Source organism: Triturus cristatus, chromosome 9, assembly GCF_964204655.1.
Source record: "Triturus cristatus chromosome 9, aTriCri1.1, whole genome shotgun sequence".
Lineage (NCBI taxonomy): Eukaryota > Metazoa > Chordata > Amphibia > Caudata > Salamandridae > Triturus > Triturus cristatus.
In genome coordinates this window covers 445,006,296-445,026,362 of record NC_140592.1, presented here as the reverse complement: position 1 = coordinate 445,026,362, position 20,067 = coordinate 445,006,296, and the positions used below count along the sequence as shown (strand labels likewise).

The following is a 20,067-nucleotide window of genomic DNA, read 5'->3' as shown; positions in this document are numbered from 1 at the left end:
CAAAACATTGACTGACATTTGGCTAAGTACATACATTCTATTTGTTAAACATATTACTCCATCATTTAGAGTTTAGAGTTTAGGGGAGAGGGAACTTTGTTGCTAACCCAACAGAGATACCCTGTCTGTCCAACTGACCTCATCTTGAGTCATGCAGACCATGAGTATTCCATTGAAGATGATTCTGTTGGTTCCCATGGCAAAATACTTCCACTGACAGAGCAGAGGCCATCAGAGGAAGAACTTTACACAGTCTGTGGTAAGGGACAGCAAAAAAATAACAACACCCACACCCTGGAAGAAAACACTCAGGTTGTGGGGGGCATTCGTTTTTTGTTTTTCAGCAATAAACCCCAGCTTTGGTTGTTTGTCTTTGAAAAACAAAAGAATTCAAAGGTTTTGACAGCTGGCGGTATTGTCCATCAAACCTTTCCAACATTGACAGGAATTGCTAGGAAAAAGTTCCTTTCAATCTAGAGAGTTATCCCCAGGGCCCGCAGACAACAAGTTTAGCGGGTGGAGGTCATTCTGGATGGCAGAGCCATTGTCCGCCGCCATCCCAACAGAATTAATGTGGTCCACTAACTCTAAACCAGGCCCATAGTTTTGATCCCTTTTATCATAAGATTGGATTGAACCCTCACAAGTGTACTGCATTGAAAACTTTCCCCAGGAGCCTAATAAAGCTGCTTTTATTTTGATTTGATCACCCTAAATCTCAGATGGAACCATGTCATAACACGTTTCCAATTCTGGCCTTCGCTTTAAAAAATCATTGCTTTTAGGTGTTTTAGTCTCATATGTTTAATTGAACTGAACCAGACTTATCATTACCAGAATGCACTGATCTGCTGCAGAAAAGTTGTGTTCTGTTAACCTGAAGCCTTAATCCAATATCTGGGCCTGATACATTCCCATGATTTTGTAAGGAAGAGCAAGTACATAGCAGTGGACAAGTAAACAGCTTCACCTAGTCTTGCAAAGGTTCTAATCATTTTTGTCTTAAGCCACCTCTGTAGGTTAACTTAAAAGTGTGTATCATTATCATTATGTACAAAAGCCCATTCACAAGCAGGATAATTCATTTGACTCTAAAAAGGACGCTTGCACTTGTCTCCAAAATGCAAGTAAGAGGGGTCGTGAAAGGGGAGGTCCTCCTTTCCATTTTCAATTAGGAGTGGAATTTATCGATAGTGTATGTCAGCAATTGCGGTCGCAACCGATTAATGAGCTTTCAATCCACAATTGGGATGGTAACTGATTTGCAAAGGGAAATGGTTCCTGTTAGGACCACTTCCCCTTTGGGAATTAGGTTGGCAACCTCAGGAGAAGGCAGAGGTCCATAGGGACACTGCCACCTCTGGCTGGAGGCTTTTTTTTAAAGTTAGCACTGGTTCATTTAAGGTGAATATTGGTGCCCTGTCCCCCTGTAAGCCACCACCCCTGTGATTATAGCCAATTACAAAGGGCCCCAAAATGCCACCTGCCTAATGAATATTAATTAAGCAGGTCATTCTGCAATCACCTGTGATTTAGCATTTTGTGAACCATTCTATTGCAAATGCAATAATACATCAGGACCCTAACTTGCATAAAGAGATGAATGTCAACTATGTCCACTCCTTGTTTGTAGTTCTGCCTGGTGGTAATTGCCTGTTGAAATCTGTATAACACAGAATAATAAACATTGTAAGCCATTCAGACAGAAGCTGGGTGAATAGTAAAGGTTTGCTGATGTTTGCATGACTATGGCAAGCAGTGCATGTTGCCTGCTATTTAGCCTGCCACCAGGTGAATAATGACGTTTCTTTTTTACTTACATGGCCGATGGTCAAATAGTATAGAATTCCTGCTATTCAGTCAGCGGTCAGGTAAATAAGGTTGTTTCTTCGCTGTTTCCCAGTGGCACATACTGTCTGCTATTTAGGCAGCAACCAGGTAAGCAGTGAAATCTCTTTGCTATTTGTAAGGCCACTGATCAAGCATCACTCCACATCAGTTCTGCTACTGAGCCTGCAGCCAGCAACTAGTGAATCTTCTTTGGTATTTTCAGGGTCACCAGCTAAATAGTACATCATTTCTGCTACTTAACCAGCAGCCAGGTAAATAATGAAGTCTATTTCTAGTTTGCATGGCTGCTGGACAAACTGTAAGTAATATATGCTATTTTGACAGCAATGGGGTAGAGAATGCAGTTTCTTTACTAACTGCTGGAGAGCTGTCCAAACAGTACATAATGTCTGTCTGTTAGCCACAGGCAAGGTAAAAAGCAAAGTTAATTTACAATGTGTATATCTACTGGCCAAATAGTACATAACCTCTGCTATTTATTCAGCGGTTGAAGAAATAGTGACGTATACTGCTGGCCAAACAAAAAAAGAATCTCCAATATTAAACCAGAAGGCAGATGAAAAAGTGAAGTTTCTCTGCTATTTGCAAAGTCGGACAAATAGTAAATGATCTCCTGTATATAGCTAGAGGCTGAGTAAACTGCAGAGGAAATTAATTGCTTAACGTGTTTCCTGCTAAGTAATCGCCACCAATGAATTGTTAAATTTAGGTTTCGAAATCCAAGAGCTTGTATGGTGCAATAACAAGTGGCAAATCTAAATGACTTTTAAGTCAACCAAACAAGACAATTTAACTTGTTTGTCATTCATATTTTTTCTGCAAATCTCAGGGATCAGTGGGAAGGTGCCCAATGGCATATTTGAAGGGAATTAATTGATGCATATAGCACTTTTTTTATTTAAATATCTTTTTATTAAGGACATGAGCAGACAATCAAGAAAGCATACATTCTTGAGCAAACACAGTGCTCGAATCATACTTTAAAGGCAACAAACCTGGATAGACATAATCAACATTGTAGTACAATTTCAATGAAGCGATGGCAGTTTTACTGAATCATCACATCTACCAGCTGGCGGGGGATCACATATTCTGCCCCTATATTCATTCCAGGCTTCCCAGACCTGTGTCCACTTCGCTGGGCAACCTCTAGATATATATATATATACTTTTCTCTGTCACCATCCATCAGTCTATATCTTTCCGTCACTCATTTAGAGTAGGTGGGTCTCATGCCTTCACACATAGCACTTTTACTGTCACAAAGCCTCCAGTTCACACAATGATGGTTTTACAATTACAAAACTGCTGGCAGCAATGTAAACAAGCATTTTCAATGCAATCAGTCTCACCTTTGGGACCTTATATGTATTTAGCTATGCAGCACATTAGACTGGGGGCTGAAACATCTACTATTCTTTAACATAAGGAAAGTAAGCACCAAACTGCGTGACACGCCAGGTATGGGAACATATGGAGAAATATTGCCTTTCAGAGGGAAATAGTATAATCCAAAGCTCTGTTTTTAATATAAAATCAGGGCCTTCGGTGTTCATATCACTGAAAATACAAGATTTGAAAAAAATATTATTGTCTACGGGTGCTCGTGGAAGACAATTTCTATGGACTGGAATCTAGAGAATGCTAAAGTGATTCTGGTATTTTACTGAACTCTGCTGGTCGTTTTCTATCAAGAAAGTTAAATAGAGGCAGTTGCCAGAATTTTTTTAAAAAGAAAGTCCCTCAGCAGAAAGCAATTCTGGTATTTCACTGACCTCTACTGGTCCTTTTTTATTAAAACAGTTAAATAGAGACAGTTGAACAGAAATAAAAATTCCCTAAGCAGAAGCAGACAAATCCTAGGGATAAACTCCAGGGCCCACAAAGTACATACACATATAAGTATATACTAATATATAAGTATATACTAAAGTATATACAAGAGGTCTCGAATGCTCGACCTAAAAAGGCATTTTACAACTTGAAAATTAACTTTTTACTCTGAAAGTGAACTTTAAAATTACAAATGAAATGGGAAGGTTAATAGTCATCTTTGACATTTACTATGTAATATATCAATACTTTGTGACCACAATTAAAATTCAGAAACCATTATTCTGTGGAAGCACCGAGGGGCATATCAGCAACAACCAGCGATAATTATCGCTAAGCGCGCTTAGCGCTTAGTGCTAGGATAATTATCGCTGGATTTTATCGATTTTAAAGCGATAAAAATTCCAGAGTTAGCTGTCAAATGTGCGATTATCGCTGGAAATCCAGCGATAATCGCACAACAATTGCTGATACGTTGTTGATAGGGCAGGGCAGACTTAGCCATTATATCCACCTTCCATTGGATATAATGGCTAAGTCAGATTGAAAGCAGGTGTAGGAAAAGTAGCGATAAGCGCGGTTAGCGCTACTATTCTTATCGCCATGCAAGTTAGCGGGAGGTGTGTTGATAGGAGAAATGTCGGTTAGCGACATTTCTCCCGTTATTTTTGTGTAGCACGCCCACTTTGCATCTCATTAGAGATGCAAAGCTGGGCGTTGAGGGAAAGGACGCTAAGGCAAGGATTCACGCGATAGCGTGACCTTGCAGATAATGCGATAAAATTATCGCCGCTTTTCGCCCGAAAACAGACGCTAAAGCGGCGATAATTTTATCGCGGCACCTTGATGATATGCCCCCAACCACGCAAATTGTTATTACTCCTCTTTTAGTGAAAGGTTTGTAGCCAACCTTTAGTATAACACAATACAGCATGTTCAGGAGCTATGTAAGCTTCTTTAACAACAGTTGAGGTACCCGAGGCAGGCAGGAACAGTGGCTGTGCAAGTTTACCCAGTGGAGTAGTAAGGGGGGGCAGTCCGCCTTGCCTTCGGCCGCAGGGGCAGCAAACACAGGAATCGATCGCTCCACCCCCACTCTTCTGGCCACCGCAGGTGGCAAAGGTTGGGACCGCCACAGGCGGCAAAATGCCTAGCTACACCACTGAGTTTACCGTACACAGAACAGATTTAATACAAGCAGTTGCGATGCATGCTCCTACACACACACACACACGTGCGCACACACACACACACACACAAACACACATGAATGAACCCAAGCAAAAAGGAGTCGACCAAGAGAGGGGGCCATAAGGTCTAGGAGTGTGGGACACATATGCAGGTGGTACAAAAGGGCAGGCTTGAGGGGTGGCAAAAGGGCAAAAGACATCACGCAGAGCTCTGAAATGCTTTGTCCTAGAAGAGCTTGAGCATCACTATGTTTAAGTGTAGCAAGACCTTTTATGGAATTTCTTGCAAAGATGGCCTGAAGAGGATGAAAGTCAGAAAACAACCACTGATGTGAATATCACATGCGTTACATACGCACATACTGATAGACATACTAATTGTATGAATAAAGTCAAAGTGTTGCTACAATACAATACATTCACAAAACACATTTTCCAAATACCATGAACATAAGAACTGCATGTAGCATGTCAGTATATGACACTGGATGTCATAAGTGCACAGCATATCTTACCTTTGTAAATTGATGCACATCCATTGCAGTGCTTGGATACCTCACCATCCAATTGTCACCCAAGAATCAACTTTCTTAGTAACTCAGTAACATGTACAGTGGAATGCTGGATTTTTTTTAATGAAACAGATACTACTTCCCTAGGTGTTAAATGTTCCAATACTTTATCCTGCCATGCCAAACCCTATAAAGGATTATTGCTCTTTTTGTAGCACGTTGCAGCATCAAAATATTTAACAGCGCTGGCTCACTCGAAGGGGGGAGTGACAGGATGTGTGAATGATAATCTATAGGTGTGCTGAGAGGATAATAGACATTTTACCTCTGGAGTATTTCTGAATAGGGTTAAATTCCTGCCACGAATGTGTCATTTATTATTTCAATGAACTTTAGTTTTGTTGACTTTTCTTGCTCCCACAAAAATACTATGAAACCACAAATTTATTTACAAAACAACACATTGAAAAGCATACAATGTACCAAAGTTATGCATTTTCCACATCCTGTGTGCATGCTTCTCCTGACTTTCAGGTGGTCTAGATGTATGTAGCAAACTGAACATCGGGGGCAAAGCCTATAAGAAAACAGGCTTTGTATTGACTTCCCCCACTTATTTGCCCCATTTGGACTATTAGCTGGTGGTTTTTCGACTGTGAGAGTGCACTGAGACCTGCTGTCCAGACCTCAATGCCAGTGTTCTGACCCATTGCAAAAGGTATGTTTAATTGGATACAACTAATTGTCAAGTATTGACTTATTTATAAATCCCTAGTATATGGTACCCAGGGTACCAAGGGCATGTAAGGCAGAGTGTTCACTCAGGGCTGCAGCACTGTATGTGCCACCCTGCATGTAAAAGTGACAAAATGGAGCCCAGACTTCCACTGCAGAAAGACAGGGCAGTGTGTGACACTGCTAGTTCAACTTTGCCATTACACCTAATGACAAAGCCACCCCTTCCCTTAGTTATAAATGTAAGTCTCCCCTAAGGAAGGCCTATGGAGTTCTAGGGCAGGAAGATATATATTATTAAGTAGGACATATTATTTTCAATATGTCTTAGCAGCAACCCTTTTAAAATTGTGGTTTGCTATTGAATTTTAGGGGACCAGTGGCTCCCAGAGGGTTACCAGCTTGCACCACAGCCCGGCTAGCTTCTAAAAGGGAGTGCCTAACAGGGTCATGTAAGGTAGCAAATTAATTGTGAAATTAAATCCAATCTGATGGATAGGTTTAAAGCAAATAATAAAGATAACCAATTTTTAGAAAGTTGCCCACTCTGCACTCCAGCTAGTCCAGTAGTCTCAGAATGGCACCAATACTTATACAGAGATCTGGCCACCTGGAGAGATTTGCGAACGACTCCTAGACCCGGGAACAAAGGCAGTTGTTGCAGAGCGAGGTATCTCCTCCTCTCCCAGGATGGCCACTCAGGGTGTTAGCCCAACAGGCTGGCTTCAAAGGTGAAGGTGCCTTTGAAGGGGCACTTGTGACAACATCCCTGAACAGAATGGCTTTTGTTCCTACAGACAATGACGAGACAGAGCCAAGGAAGGGAAACCTGTGTTACATATATTAGGAAACTTCGCCCCTAGAGAGGTCGAGACCCAGTAGCCCATTGGCAATTGACCCCATGATCACCTCAGGGGACTTTTATGGGATTTGTAGGAGAACCATGGCACCCCTTCCCCGTGTTCATTTTGGAGAAGAAGAAAGGACCAAAGAAGGACTGCTCTGCTGCCTTTAGTTTGCACAAACAGAGGCTGCATAGTCAAGAGGTCTGCTCCTGCTGCACTTTTAGGCTAACAAGACTGGGACTGTGCCTGCCGTTCCTTACCAGGGAAAAGTGGTTTACCCACCTTCACCAATCCCAGTGACTTTGAGGATCAGTCTGCTGATCTCCTGGTACCAGTTCCAGAGACACAAGAGCTGAAGGTGGCCGAGTGGACAAAGTGGTAGTCACTACAGTTGCCGTGCTCCTGCCAATCGCCGGAAACATCGAGAGACAAATCTGAGATAGCCAAAACTTGCACTTATGTCTGCCAGACACTGGAGTGCTAACTGTGAGCGCAGATCAACACAGATTTGCACAGCATTTCTACTGTCCTTTTTTGGCACCACCACCATGGGCAACACGGTGACATAGGACTGGTGGAGCGCTCAATGATATCATGCTTCAAAACATTTCTACTTCTATCTCAACAGCTTCTTGCAAGTTTAAAGTGACTCTGCAGTGCTGCTGAGCGACAGGGTGAATGTCATTATTAATGTGAAGTTGCATCTTCATTGTCTGAGCCTGCCTAGGCTGTGAAACTGCAACTAAAATTGACTCACAACTTTAGATTGAATGTAAACATTATAATTGAGAGATATCAGTCCCATGCCAGAGGCGGTGGCAAAACTGAGTAGGTAGGCCCTGGATAAAGCTTCTTCGAGAACGTGAATTGCACTGACACTGTTTTATGTTTCATTGTCGCCGTGAACAACCCTTAACTCTGCAGCCGTTTAGAAGCAGCCTATATGTATACCTTTGCATTTGATGGGCTGAGATATGGAACAGGAGACAGACTCTTGAACTTTTCAGCTGGTATGATGTTAATTAACACACCACTGTCTATTATAAAGGTTATGGGACAGCCTTTACTGCAATTTTGGGGCAATGTTAAAATTAATTCATGTGATGGTTTGCCTTTGTCTTGTTTTTTTCATCCCAGGCGGCCAAATCTACATGTGCATGTCGCTCGTTGGTTGTTGCTATTATCGACATCTGTCCTCTTCACTGGTACTAGAAAGTGACATCAACAAGCCTATGTAGGATGAACTAGATGAAAATCAACTCTGTCTGGCTTCTACATGTCGCAACTAGTGTTGTTTATTTGCTTTGTGGGCATGATGAGAATGCTTCTGGAACCTTCTGGTGCCTATTTTGTCTTCTTGCTGTGATAGATTGGTTTCTATTTTGCTTTACAAACTGTTATGAATTGTTTTTCTATCCCGCACCCCTGGCACGTTTGTCCTATGGCGGGACATTTGCCTTCATTTGGAAATGAGAACCCACATCGGAAACACAACTTGTTGTTCTTTGCAAAGATCGACTTGCATGCATCTTTTCATCATCAATGCTGATTTTTCACTGTGCCAGCTTTCATATCAGCGGCTTGTCGATCGGCTCTTTTTTCAGCCCTTGCAGCCATCAATATTTTCTCTAAACTGAGCGTCTCTCTCAACATGCTTCTTCTGAAGGAGTCTGAAAGACATCCATCAATGACTAGGAGACGTTTGGCTTCTTCATCCTCAAACTCACTAAATTTGCAGTGTTTGAGGAGCATACCAAGTCTTTCAACAAACCGGTCCATCATTTTACCAGTTTGCTGTCTTGCTTGATGGAAAATGTACCTTCATAGTCGATATTTGGCAGTAAATTAAACTTGGCTTCCAACGCGTCCGTGAGTTGATGGTATGAGGCTGTATCTGCTTGCGATATTTCCTTATCACTTCTTTTACTCCATTACCGGCAAGGTTCTTTAGGTACTTAATGATTTTCTCATCATCTACATCTTGTAGAGTGTCTATGAACTCATCGAAGGTCTCAATTCATGCAGTCCATCTGGCGCCAATATTCTTTTCTTTTGCTGGGGCATCGTTCTTTGCGCTCTTTTCAACTGAATTCAAGAGTATATGCTGTTCAGATGGTGTCAGCTGTTCTGGGTCAGTACCTCCTGTAAGCACTGGCCCTGTAAGCACAGGTCCATCTTGACAGTAAGTGACGGTTTCATCTTTTGGGCTTATTTGTCACTGTTTTCAGCTTTTTACGTTGTATCTGGTTGTGGCTGCCTTTAGCGTCTTAGTTTTGTATCAATGATGGCTCTGTGTTAGGTTGTAGTGCAGTATCTTTTCTTTTTGCCTTACCAGTAGGTTTCTGGAGGGCTTTCAAAGATACTCCTCTGCATGGCCTTCAACTTCTTAGTGGGTGTTAGACCTGACATCCTTGGCGTGGGTTTTTCCCCTATCTTTTGCCTCTGCTACCTGGATTTTTGATGCTGTGCTGAATTTCGTTTTTGCTGGTTTAGATGCTTTGGACACTCTGCCACTGCTAATCAGTGCCAGAGTGTAAGTGCTCCCTGTGTAAAATATCATATTGATTGGATATACCTGATTGGCATATTTGTATCACCATGAAGTCCCTAGTAAAGTGCACTGTGTGTGCCAGGGCTGGTGATGACAGATGCTACTAGTGGGCCTGCAGCGCTGATTGCGCCACCCACACGAGTAGCCCTAAATGGTGTCTCAGGTCTGCCACCGCAGGCCTGCCTGCAGTCCCTGGACTGCCATGTCCTCCTGGCCAGTGTCCACACTGGCCGGGCCTAACCCTTCCCTTTTTGTGCACATCAGTCATCCCTATGGAAGGCCCAAGGTACCCCCCTGGGCAGGGTGCAGTGTATGTAAAAGGTAGAGCATGTACTAGTGCAGGTATCATGCTCTGGTAGTGAACAGCTGCCATTTTGTGTGTTCACTGCTGCAAGGTTATCTTGCTCCATAGGCTAACATGGGGGAGGCTGGTGCCAATGGCCATCAGCCTATCTTCTCATAGGAACAAGATAAGACATGAGTGTTTGATATCCCTGAGCTCAGCATTTAATAACACATCTTTTAGGAGAGGTTGTTTTTAAATCCTGAGTTGGAGAACAGTACTTTTTAGAGAGTAGCTGTTCTCTTGTCTGACCCTTCTGTGTGCCTGGGCATGCTTGTGGATTGGCTGTCTGGTTTGAGAGTGACAGGGGCTGGGGAGCCCCCAGGAGGTTGGATGAGTCAGCCCTTTGCTGAATGACTGCATTTGCAAGTAGAGTGGAGGGAGGAGATAGCACCTGGGAGTGAATAGGGCTGTGCCTGCCTGCCACACTGCTGGCTCCACCTCCTGCTGGGCGGCTGACGACTCTGCCCCTCACTCTGAAAGGAAAGCAGAAGCCAGGAAAACAAAGTGCTCCAGCAACACCCAGAACTGGATCAGGCTGGGCTCAGGACCCACTTGCACAAAGACTTCAAAGACTTTTAGGGGTATAAGTACAGGACCCCTGACAACAGATTTTTAGATTCTACAATCAAGAGGAACCTCTCCCTTTGTTAAATAAAAATACAAACAATAATATCACATTTCTTCATTAACCCCTTCCCCGCTCATGGCGGAACCACTCCGTCATGAGCCACGGTTGCGCTGTGCTCATGACGGAGTGGTTCCATCATGCTACGGCCGTTGGCGGCCGCTCCGCCCACGTGGCGCTAATTCCCCGCCTGTGCGGGCGATTAGCGCAGTGGGCGGAGACGTGACGGAACCACTCCGTCATGAGCACAGCTCAACCGTGGCTCGTGACGGAGTGGTTCCGTCACGAGCACAGCGCCACCACGCTGCCCCCAAACCCCCCCCAGCGCCGCGGCGGAATTCCTGCCGCGACGAAGGGGTTAAGTCGCTGAGGGACTTGCACTAGTCGGCCAGATCGAGTGGTATGAGGTGTCTGAGAAGCACCCTTATCGGGCACCAATGGCACAAGTTTGGAGTTCTGACTGATAATGACAGCGCCGAAAGAACTTTTACTACCAGTCTAGAACTGACCCTTTCTTTGGACACAGTTGTGAGAGGCCACTGGTTCTTTTAAATACAATCAAAAATATAAGAATACTGAGCATAAAATACAGTAAATAGGTAAGCATAATAGGTATGATTGATAGGGGAGGTATGGAAATTGTGATAGGTTCCCTATGAAAGGTAGGGTATGTTACGAAAAGTAGGTTAATTTTGGTTTTAGGTACAGTAGGATGCATTGAAAGGAGCTTGGTAGGCATGCTAGATAGGTGGGTGTGGTAGGTTAGGTATAATAGGTAGGTACAATAGGTAGGTTAGGTATGGTGGGAGATAGAATTGTTGTCTTGCATTATAACATTTGGACTATTAAAGCATTTTCTAGGCTTCTTTCTTTTAAATGATCACATATATAATGAGAAGCACAAACAATGGCAGTCATTAATAAAGCACACTTTCTGATTATAGATAAGTGATTTATTTCATTTGATGCTGTGATTTATTTATGTTTCTTTTTATATTTACAGCATGAAGTCTATAATACCTGTGTGTAGAAAAATGCCTCCTTTTGCATGATAAACCACATTTGTTTGGACTGATGCTCCTGTTTTTGCAATGGACTCTGCTAACAGGCACAAGTGCATGTGATAATTTTCCTAAAACAGGTCGAATTTGGCTATACTCCTGATTGACATTTTTTAGATAACAGTAAGTCCCTAATGTGTGGTTTGAAGTCTACACAGAGCCTGTAAGTTAAATGTCACTAGTGAACTGTAGCCCATATTATGACATTACTAAAGTGACAATGCAAAACATGATCGCAGGCACACCACTAGTAAGCTGGATGTGCAGGTTTAAACTGTAGGTTCGCCCTGTCAAATAAGCCATTTTGACAGGCCTTAACCATCCTTTTAAATATTAATGTCACTCCTAAGTTAGCCTTAAGTGCCCATACGGCAGGGTGCATGGATTTAGGAGCAGGACATTTATACGTTCAATGCCAACCATATCATAGTGAAAAGGCCTAAAAAGCTGTTTTCTCTGTAGCAGAGTTAGCTGAATCATAGGAAAGCACCCAGAGTTATCATTAAAGTTAAATAACGTTATCTCTGCCGAGGAACAACACAAAAAGTTAAGTCTTGGACTTTTTAAAATGTCTATTACAAATCCAATCAATTGGCAACTATTTCACAAAAGGTACTTTTAAAAGCCACCTTTAACCTGCCTAAAGCCTCTAGAAGTTAATTTGCATGAGCTTCCAACTGTCTCCCAGGACCTGAATAGTTGTGCACTTCATCCCAGAGCTGAGACAATGTCCTTGGATATGGGAGGTGAATTGGCCTGATGACCATTCTGGGTTCGAGCACCCAGGAAGACTGAGAGTAGGATCACTGAGCCTGGTTGCAACAGGTGGAATTGCTGGCTGGTTAAAACAAGTGATGGTCAGGCAAAAGGTGTGTGACAAAGTATTGCATGACCCTGTCTACTCTTCTCAGCTGGGCAAAGCCTCCCTCACCCTTAGACACCCTATGAAGAGGGTGGATATGAGGAGGTAATTGGACGATTACTCTTTGGCAATCTTCACTACTTCAACATCCTTCCTCATACTAGTATTGGTAGCCCTCACCTTCACTTTAAGGTGTGCTGCTCTCAGTTGCAGGGCTGGCTCTAGGGTGGTGCGACAGGTGCAACCACACCTGGCGCTGACCATTTGGGGTAGGGGGTGCTGTGCTGAAACATAACTTATGGTTTTAAAAGCACCTGCTCCAGAGTTCCCTGAGTGTCAAGCAATATTCTGACATCAATAAAAATGTCAAGATAACTCTGGTGAATAATGTTTCTACCGGAGAGAGGTCAGAGTTTTGTCCAGTAACAGTTTTAGTCATCATAAATTGGGGCAGAGGGTTAATATGCCTGTGCAAAGAACCAGTACCATGCAGATCACAGAACTGTATTTTATGTGGATAGCTCAGTGGATTATTGCTTTTGTCACAGAGATTTGTTTATTACAGCACTTAAAAAGTTACAGTCCTAATATAGAGCAGTGACTTATGAACAGGCAACAAAGAGCTGCCTGTGATATGTATAATGTAGGTTAGTACGCAATGTTCTTTCCCCTATTGTTTCATTACCCATTCCCAATGTTCCTATAAAGGGTTCATTTGGTAGATGAACATTGTTGTTAGCAAAGCCAACCCCACTCAGCACTTCAAAACAAATAGACCGTATGTGAAAAAGGTGCTATGGAGAGATGAGAGTCCGCGTTGAAGGGTGGTATCGAGGGGATCCTTGAAGGAGGTCATTGGTGGGGGGGCAACAAAAACTGTTGTTGCAGCTTGCGCCACCAGCACTAAAGTTGCCCCTGCCCCGTTGGATTTGTATATGGCAGGATATTGTGTGGGTGTGAGTCCCCTTTATCTCATCCATCCATGTTAGAGAGAAATATATATGTTATGTTTTTCTTGGGTCACTTAGTGTTTGGGAGAGGCCTAATACCAGAATCAATCAGTACTTGGAGAACAAGGTGATGTCAGAGAGATTATAGTAAGTATATTGCTGCTTTGCAACCACTGTCTAAATAGTCTCAGGGGGAGATTTACAAGCCCCTTTTGACCCTTGCTCCGCCATTGCATCACTTTTTTGATGCAACAGCGGTACAAACAATGCGGCCAGTTTGCAACGTGACGCATCTAGGTAGATGTGTCACGTTGTAAAGCCCTGCGTCACATTATGCCTGCACCAGGTATAATGTATGCACGGTGGTCGTTCCCATGCCAAAAGCCATTTAGAATTGACGCAGTGCAATTTTGTAAATTTCACTGTGCCACTCTATGCCTTCACTGCTTCAAAATCCCTCCACCTGCTCAGACCAGGCGTAAGGAATGACGCAGGGCTTTTTGTATTGGACTCACCTATCTGTTGTGGCACATTGCTGGAGTTACGTCACTTTCATGAGCAACTCCAGCAATGCGTCACTTTTGTGCCAACAGAAGCGGCAGTAGCATTGTAAATACAGCGGTTCCATGGTGGCCAAGGACATTTGGCACTGGCGCAAGGAAACTGACGCATCTATGCAGATGCATCAGTTCCTTGTAAATCTGCCCCCAACTGCTCACCTTTAAAAAGTAGTAGCTTTCATCTATTATTGTTTTAGTGCCTTTTACTGCATGCCTGCTACAGTTCAGTGTTTACTGATAAGCTTCAATCCAATGTTTTCTATAAAGATTAATTGATATAGTTACACTGCACTTTGGGCAAAGACGGGTAAAACCTTCCATGGAGAAAGTGCGGTGGATGGTAAAGCGTGTGTGAGGGTGTTAACCTTCAGGATATTGGTGAGGTAAAAGTTGCGGGAATCTATATGTGGGTAGGGCCTAAGGAAACAAAAATGTCAACGTGAACACCAGTGGCGTAAGTATGCCTCCAAAAAAAAGCAACTGTGAGAGGGTCAGCTGAGGTAACCCTATAGAAGTGTGAGCAAAGACTGCTTGTGACTTATTGCACTGCACAGTGATAAAAGGTACGATCTACTTATAAATATGGACAAAAATATGGCAATGCATGTAGCTGGTGTTCAATGATCAATTCCCACATAACAAACACAACACTTGCAGCCATAAAAAGCATATACGAGAGGTTTGCAGAGCCGAGGAGATAGTAAATTGATTCAGGAGAACACAAGAGAAAAAAGCAAATTCTCTTTGTTTTTCAACTTTGTCGAAGCTGGCAAGAATGCACTTTCGAAAATTTCTGGTGAGCCATAAAGTTAGATATAGTTTCTTTCAGTACAAAAGTTTAACATTTTCCTTTCTTTTTCTTGAAAAATGAATTCACTCCATACATCTGAGAAAATGTTTTATTCCTTGTCTTTTGCCTTTAGATCATTGCGAGATAAACTTTAATGCCCAAGTTACAAGCACCTATTAAGGTAATGAAGGCGAGACTCATTCCTGCGCTTACATATGGGTCAATAGTTTTTCGAGGCAAACATAGCCAACTGTTGTATACATTACAAATAAAAGTTTTTAAATCAATTTTTAGGATCCGAAAAAATGTTGGACAAGCTATAGTTAGATTGGAGCTTGGTTTGTTAAACCAAACATTGGTGAGGCAAGTTGCGTTTTTAAAATGTCTACTTGCATTTATGTGGTGGCAAGAAATGAATAAGAAAGGGTATACCAGCCCATGGAGGTTATATTTAACGGAAAGTTTCAATATTTTCAAGCTCCCATCTTTTGGGGATATGGTTTGAAATAAGACTGTTTTAAAACAGATTTCAAATCAATCAACTAAATTTGTATCATTTTTGTTATATCAGGATATGACCGCAAAGAAAAGCATGCCTGGTCGGTTATTAACTCGTATAATAAAATTGAGCCCCAATCCTATCTAACCTCTTTTTTTAAACTGGCGATAAGGGATATATTGCTTAATCTTAGGTTTGGCCTTTATCCAAAAAAAGATGGGATCCCTAGATGGGTACAAGATTGGCAATCACAAAAATGTAGATTATTTGGCTGTACTAATGAAACATTATTGCACATTGCATGTATTTGCCCCAAATTGCGTCAGGAGAGATTAATACTTTTAAAACCAATATTCAAGGATCAAGGGGTGAGAACGTGTCGCTAAGCGATAATACTGTGCCTTCAAGATCGTATTATTAATTTAACAGTTCACTTTGTTAAATGTATCCTTTTAGCTGAGAAAAAATTGGCTCAGGGCGATGTTTTGGTCATATTATGAGAATAGAAAGTGGCTATGACAGTAACTATATTGTTACTCCCAAACTGGTAATTTAACTGGATAAATTTCAACTATGTCTATTTTTCGCTAATGATATAGTATCTAATGTATAAGGAAATCTTAAGAAGCACGGATGCACTTTATACATTAAGCATTAAGATTATAATTGGACTGAATATGTGTTTATCTCATGTATAGCTTCTTTTAAGGAGCTGCATAAAGACCAGAGAGAGGGTTCAAAGATTAATTGTATGGATGGTTTTTAGGAATATATATGGTGATTAATAATGAAATGCAATGTTTTACCAGGTTATGAATGAAATATTGTTCTATGGTAGTATGTGTAATTCCAATGGCTATTGAGGTATGTCATTACTTCATCTGTAAGTAACATATGAAATAGTTTGGTTTTATAAAAATGTGTTGTTTTTATTATAATGATTTTAATTAATTGGACAATAACGAATATAAGAATAATATTATGTTGTATTCTTTCATTATAAAAACATTGTATTTTTTTCTTCAACTTCTTAAAAAGTAAATATAATTCCTGCATCCGAGGGACAAGGCATTACACACTATCATCATATCCTGGACTTGTTCATAGGTTTGGCGGAGCCGTACTGCTCGATAGGATACTGCTCTGCTTGATTACAAGTGCCCCGGGGATCCTACTGGTGGGAAACAACCATTACAATGTGAATGTTACAATGGGTTGCCATTCCAACGCGGTTGTTACAACGCAACTACCATTACATCGCAATGCCATTACAACGCATATGGGTGGGTATGGGTTTTGGGGTAGCAAGGGTAATTTCAGGGTTCAGGGTGGGTTTGGGTTTCGGAGTGTTAAGAGTAGATTTAGGGTTCAGGGTGGGTATGGGTTTTGAGGTGCCAGGGGAAATTTTAGGGTTCAGGGTGGGTATGGATTTTGGGGTGCCAAGGGTAATTTTAGGGTTCAGGGTGAGTTTGGGTTTTGAGGTGCCAAGGGCAATTTTAGGGTTAAGGCTGGGTATGGGTTTTGGGGTGCCTGGGGTAATGTTTGGATTCAGGGTGGGTATGGGATTTGGGGTGCCAGGGGAAATTTTAGGGTTCAGGATGCTTATGGGTTTTGGGGTGCCAAGGGTAATTTTAGGGTTCAGGGTGGGTATGGGTTTTGGGGTGTTAGGGGTCATTTTAAGGTTCAGTATGGGCTTGGGTTCTGAGGTGCCAAGGCAATTTTATGGTTCAGGGTGAGTATGGGTTTTTGGGTGACAAGGGTAATTTTAGGGTTCAGGGTGGGTATGGGTTTTGGGGTGCCATTGGTAATTTAAGGATTCAGGGTGGGTTTCAGTTTTGGGGTGCCAAGGGTAATTTTAGTGTTCAGGGTTGGTATGGGGTGCCAGTGGTAATTTTAGTGTTCAGAGTGGGTTTGGGTTTTGGGGTGCCAGGAGTAATTTTGGGGTTCAGGATGGGTATGGGTTAGGGGTGCCAGGGGTAATTTTGGAGTTCAGGGTGTGTATAGGTTTTTTGTGCCGGGGTAATTTTGGGGTTCAGGGTGGGTATGAGTTTTGGGGTGTCAGCAGTAATTTTAGGATTCAGGCTGGGTTTGGGTTTTGGGGTGCCAAGGGAAATTTTAGGGTTTAGAGGGTATGGGTATTGGGGTGGTAAGAGTAAGTATAGTATTTTAGAGGGTTTGGGTACTGGGGTAGTAAGGGTAATTGGGGAGGTGAAACATATTTTATATAGATAGATAGATAGATAGATAGATAGATAGATAGATAGATAGATAGATAGATAGATAGATAGATAGATAGATAGATAGATAGATAGATAGATAGATAGATAGATAGAACAAATCCTGGCTCGCTGCCTCCTTCCACCGGCGCAAAAATAGGTACGGACCACTCAAATGGATTCAAGTGCAAATTCGGTGTTTTATGCAAGAATAATCCACACGGCAACCAGTCAGTCCTGGCCAGTGCCCAGCATAAAATATATATATATTCCTTAAGCACTTTTACCAATTGTATTCCTTTACCACGCATGCCTTTGTCTTGTAATGGCATGAGTGTTAAAGGCAGATGCGAGGTAAAAGTTTGCAATGTAATGGCAACGCTTTGTATTAACACTTCCGTTGTAACAACCGTGTTGTAATGCCATGCGATGTAATGGCATGCGATGTATCGTCAAATATTCGGTAAAAACAAGTGATGGTCAGGCAAGCTATGTGCAAAAGTACAGCCTGACCCTGCTACTCCTCTCAGCTGGACACAGTCTCCCTGACCCCTTTGACACCCTCTTTATTACTTGGTCCCTGAACCGGACCCCAAATTGTCCCTGAAATAGGTGGTGTTGTGGGTTTGATTTCAGAGCCAGAATTCACAGCTATAGAGAAAGGTACTAGAATGTCATCAGAGGATTTCCTGCATTTCTCATTAAGAGGTGTTCTTTTGACATGGTCAAACTATGTCCCATTTAAATGGGTCAACCAGAATATAGTACCAACACTGCCCTGCAGAGGCGTTTGGAATGGCAAAGATATGATTATATATTATAAGTTACACCATATTTCTATTAACTAACTATTACAGATTAAGGTCCTTATTTAAAGTTTGACAGAGAGGATACTCCATTGCAGCTGCCCTCTTACACAAACTCTTCGTCCTCCCAACTGAGTTACAGATGGGCGGGCCTTCAGTATCCCAACAACGGCTTTGTCCCCAGGATAATGCTCTAGCGGACCAATGGAATAGGGACCATCTGAGTTTTGCGATTCAATCACCTGCCAGTTTAAGAGTTGGTAGCCAATTTTTACTGTCCTTCTTTGCAGCATAAAACTTGGCAACAAGGAACAGTAAAAATATTGAAATTATCCCCATATCATGAGAGACAAGTCCCAAAGTGTGGGTGTCATTAGGTTTAGATTTTTCAAAAATTAGGTCCCACCTTGGTGAAATGTCCATCAATTTAACAGTACCATCTGTCAAACTTTTAAAACATTGACATGATCTGCCTTGACAGCGATTCTTGCCAATGACAAGAAATGTCTGCTGAGCTGGTGGACACCTCTAAGCGCAGAGACCAGGTATGCTGGCAAGGAAACAGAGTATTTACTTCATCACCCTGACAGAGTACAAACCGTATTTCACGTTCTAAATGAGTCCCTCATTTATTTGGATTGTACCTTCGACACAGTGGGCTCAGTCCTAAAATCTATTTGGCTTACACACACATAGGCCTTTTTTACGAGTGGAAAACTACATTTGCCCTTCTCAAAAGTTATTTTTCCATTTGGATAAGGGTCCGATCACATAAAGATCTTTCTATATATTTGATTTGACACATTCAACAAGTCCCATGTATATACTAAACTGCCCCAGTCATTACATTCCCTCACATTTTATTCTCATGCAACCTGTACTAAGGAAAGATCAAATTAGTGGTTGATTCATTTTCTTGGCTTCTAAACAGCAGCATAACCTTCCTCTTTCTATCAAAAGTATTACTAGTCCTCTTGCATTATGAAAAAGTAAAAATCTACGGCTTTGAGTCTCCCTAGCCAGGTTGTCTTACAATACTCCTCAGCACCAGGATGCCCAACAGTGTAATAGTTTGCATTTAAAAAAATATGTTTTTTCATTAATTCAAGTCCATGGATTCCTGAGTACTAATAGCTTTTGAGTCAATCAGGTCAGATGATATAGAAAGCCAACAGGGGTAGCTCCTTAAAGTCAATGTATGATTTGCTCAAAGCCTCTGCTTAGCCTGACATTGAAGTAATAAGAGGGAACTGCACTAGTGGAAAGCTGTTGTGGCATTGTGTCATGAAATTACCTGCCAGTAGAAAATCCTTATTTTGAGATCCATTTCAAGCTTATGCTTCTGTTTTCTCAGGAAGCTAGTGGCCTAATGAAGTATTGTCTACATGGATCAAGACGTCCTCAATACCAGAACCTTTTACAGGATTCAACTACAGGTTATGGATCAAATTCAGAATCTTGACATACTAAGCAAAAACTTAGCTTAAAGTGAGGATCTACTCTTAGCTGAACTGTACAATCCCCCGTTTGCCTGGAATTGAGAATGGAATGCTTCAGTGAGCTAATGTGTTGCAAACTGGTCACTGAAGATGCCTGTGGTTAAACATTTGTTGAAGAAAATGTTGTTAAATTCTTCTCAGTCTTTGAACTATATTTCAAAATCTAATCTACAGTTCGCGAAAAGCTGAGGGAAAAAGGGGCTATTAGAGAAATATCTCAATAAAATGAAGCTTATGAGGCTCATTATTTGTTTCCTGGTTTGTGTCTGTGCACTGATACACTGCAAGGCTGTTGGGTGAAAGGAAATTGTACCCTCAGGCACAGTGGTCATCGTA

The 20,067-nt window shown here is 41.9% G+C and overlaps 1 protein-coding gene across 8 annotated transcripts in view; it reads left to right on the top strand.

The window, feature by feature from the left end:
• LOC146798110 (cytochrome P450 2F3-like) overlaps positions 1 to 20,067 on the top strand; it is a 585,105-nt gene that overhangs the window by 347,978 nt on the left and 217,060 nt on the right. The window contains exons 3-4 of one of the 8 annotated variants that reach the window (XM_085625334.1): positions 14,845 to 14,892; positions 19,587 to 19,668. The exons of 5 other annotated variants lie outside the window; for them this stretch is intronic. The gene's annotated coding sequence lies outside the window, so the exon portion shown is untranslated. Of the gene's footprint in view, positions 1 to 14,844; positions 14,893 to 19,586; positions 19,721 to 20,067 lie in introns of all 8 variants that reach the window. 2 more of the 8 variants (XM_085625333.1, XM_085625332.1) reach the window with 2 other exon arrangements.